Source organism: Anas acuta, chromosome 1 (assembly GCF_963932015.1).
Source record: "Anas acuta chromosome 1, bAnaAcu1.1, whole genome shotgun sequence".
Lineage (NCBI taxonomy): Eukaryota > Metazoa > Chordata > Aves > Anseriformes > Anatidae > Anas > Anas acuta.
In genome coordinates this window covers 195,525,467-195,529,057 of record NC_088979.1, presented here as the reverse complement: position 1 = coordinate 195,529,057, position 3,591 = coordinate 195,525,467, and the positions used below count along the sequence as shown (strand labels likewise).

The 3,591-nt window shown below is 38.3% G+C and overlaps 1 long non-coding RNA gene across 1 annotated transcript; it reads right to left on the bottom strand.

Moving 5' to 3' along the window:
• Positions 1-1,180: 1,180 nt before the first annotated feature.
• Positions 1,181-3,327, bottom strand: LOC137850330 (uncharacterized). Its single transcript, XR_011092483.1, has 3 exons — positions 3,171-3,327; positions 2,544-2,595; positions 1,181-2,366 (listed from the first exon to the last, which is right to left on the bottom strand). It is a non-coding gene; the product is annotated as an uncharacterized lncRNA (long non-coding RNA).
• Positions 3,328-3,591: the final 264 nt, after the last annotated feature.

Here is a 3,591-nt window from a genome sequence, read left to right as displayed (position 1 = left end):
TTTGTTCACCTAAGGTTATGCCACCAGTCTATGTTAAGCAAATAACGAGACAGTTTTTACTTACAGATTATTACTGATCTCTTTGTATTGAATATTACTTTAAACATTTGCAAACCTGAATTTGCTTTTTGAGCATTTTATTTTCTTGTTCTACCACTGATTCCCTGAATGAAAGAACTAAGACAGACTGGTATTATGAGCATAGTACATAAACCCAGCTAGTAGGAAGACTAACTGTTTCAACCTGATATTAACATCATCACAAAATGAGCTTATTTTCCTTAGTTAAATGAATCATTGTTACATTCTCAAAATGTCTGTTCAATAGCCATCCTTATGAATCAATATTGCTCATAAGAACAAATACAAAAAGAGAGCATAATCATTTCTGAATGTAGCCAAACATAAATACAAAATGAAAGCCAACAGAATGGTACAGGAGTTTTTCTTCTTCAATCACTGAAAGGGAATGGGAAGGCAAACTCACTGAGGAAGATTATTCAGTGACCGTGCTCTGTGCCTTTAATAGCAATGTCTCCTGCTTTCATAAGCATCAAATTCACTATGCTCAAGTATACAAAATGACTTATAAAGATGCACTCTAGCAACTTTATTTCTTGAAAACACAAATGTGAAACCTGAGGCAAATCTTTGAAATATTGTTGTACTGAACCATTTCTAGTTAGTTACTATACTGTGTTCATTTTCAAACTGTTTCTTAAAACACACATGCTGGTACTTGGTTAGGACTTGAAATTAAATGCAGCTTCTGTAGGACTTTTCTAAGACAATTTCTCATCTATCAAGAAAATGTCAATTATTCTAAAGTACAAATATGGTAACATATAAATATGAAGATTGTTAACTCCTAGAAGCAGAAGTTTTAGAAGCAGAATATAAATCAAGGGTTTTTGTTTGTTTGTTTGTGTTGGTTTTTTTTTTTCCCTCCTAATTTGAAAATATGTAGAAATTCTGCTCAGATATCTGAGACGGTATAAAATAAAGCACCTGTACAGACTTTTGTGTTTCTTCTCCGGAGATCTGACTTTAAGGAGCACTGGAAAGAATTTGTGTGTATATGTATTGTGTATATATATGTGTGTGTGAATATTGCGTCAATGTCATTACTGCAGAATTAGAGACTGGAGATTGCTTTGCTGATTTGATTTGATTTGATTTATTTTATTTTATATTTTATTTTTTATTGCATTTTTCATTTCATTTTCAAAGAAGTAAAATTATTCATGCAAAAATCCAGGTGATCCTCAGGTCTCCATAATTAATACTGCTTACAGAATGTTGCAAAGAGAACGGAAGGAAATAGAACACAGAACAAGATGGAAATATGTTCCCAACAAGGATATCAGCAGAAATCAACATAGAATTGTAGTAAGACCCCTAGGATCACAAATAACCCTCCTCTGAATAGCCTCCAGTTAATGGATCTCATGAAACAAATATTGCATTGTCTTTGCACCAATCTACCGATTTCTACCCTTCCTCTTCTTAACTCTGACTTTTATTAGAAGATTATTAGAAGACCAGAGTTAAGAGCTGAAAGATTTGAAAGTTGTTTTCTGATCTGAAACTGACTGAATATGAAGCTTTTTTCTACATCTGTATGTAACCCAGGGAAATGTACCTAACTTCATAAACTGCTGTAGTTTGAAGTGTATTGTAATTGTGCTGACAACTATTACAATAATGATATAGTATTTTCTGACTGCTCTTTGTAACCACTAAGAGACAAACAAAGTCATGTTTCCCAGAGAAAGGCTAGATAATCGAAGTATCTTACAACGTACTTTTCATTTTGACTGGTGAGAAGAATATACATTAATTTCTAAAAATAGGTTATAATAACAGATTAAAAATTTTTACTCTAATTAATTTTTAATTTTTACTCTTATTAGCATTAATGAAAGGAGAACCACTCGAGCTAGCTCATGTAGAGTTAAGAAATTTTTTTTGCAACATCCAAGTAACATCTTGATAGCCACATCGCTGTCATAACACGTATGCCCTGCTCCTTATCCTGGATAAAAGTGTATGATTGACAAGAAAAGCCCTTCACTGGTCTTCCTGCTAAACTAAAGCTTCAGGGGAAGTGGCAGAGCTCCCCAAATGTTTCTGAGGGCTGAAGAGGACTGAGAGGTTATTCTTAGTGCTCTCCTTTTACCAGATTCATCCCGACAGTGAAGGTAGACCCATGAGGGGTCGGAGGCCGGCGGGCCGGGAGGTTCCCCTCGGGCTCGCTAGATGGTGCTAGGCGCAGGCGGGAAGCACTGGGTCCTGCAGGAAGAGCCCGAGCAGCTCTGCTTCTTCAGCATCTCAGCGTCTGGCTTCTTCAGCATCTCAGCGTCTGGCTTTAAAATGGTGGGCAAAAGAGCCCACCATTAAATAAATAAATAAATAAATAAATAAATACCATAATAAATATATAATAATAAATAAATAAATATTATAATAATAAAAATAAATAAATATATAAATAATAAATAAAAACCATTAAATAAATAAATAAATAAATATATCATTTCTACCTGTTCTACCTGAAAGAGGCGCAGCGTGGCTTCTTCAGATCACCCCAGTCATCTGAAAGCAGATTTTGCGCAAGATAATAAATAGGTTGCTGTTGATGCATCACCAACCAACATAGCGCCCTTACAACAGTACTGCCATCCCTGTGTCAGCTTTTCCTCAGTCTCCTGCTTCCTCCTTCTACCCCACTGGTGCTTGTAGCTGATCCGTCTGCAAACATTTTTTTGCAGAACTGCAGACTGTACCCCAGGTCAGGGAAGGTGAAAAGTTTCACAGCAATGTCACAGGCTGAACTGTTTTTTTGTTTGTTTGTTTAAACTTACTTTATTGCCAATTAAAACAAACTTCTGATTGTTGATTTATGTATTGTAAGGGAAAAAAAAAAAAAAAAACAAGCAAACAAACAAACAAACAAAAAACAACAACATAATAACACTTTAATAATAAACACTTTCCCAAGCCAGGTCAAACAAGCCAAACACTTTTCCTTCCCCCTTCCATTTCCAGACACAGCTTCATTTATTTTTGGTGCAGTTCACCATCAGTCTATTCCTTTTCCTACAGTTATGGGATTAGCACCACAGGAGGCTGGAGTTGTACGTTCCATGGTTTCTTTCTGTTGCTCTTACTTTCTCACTGATTTGGAGACTGCATGGTTCCTTATTGTCCCTGCCCTGCCCCAGCATGGCCACCCATAGGCTACAGTCCCTCAGAGAGGTCCTGGCCCTAGCCCCAGCTCTGGCCCTGGCCACTTCCCTCCCTCTCCCACAGCAGGGGCTCCACACACTCTGCCTACCCTCCTATCTTTACCACTGGTTTCACAGTGGTTTCAGAGCTGGCTGGGACCAGCTGTGACAGGCCTCAGGCAGGTGATGGCCTTCCTCTCCTCAGGGCATGCCTCAGCCCCTTCACCATTACGCTGCAGCTTCTGTCCAATGCAACCAGCAGCACCAGTGCCCCACTGCCAAGGCTCCAGCAGTGCCAGGGCCTTATTGCCCCCTCCAGCTCCCTGAACGCTTTTGGCAGCCAGAAGGAGGAGGTAGCGACTCA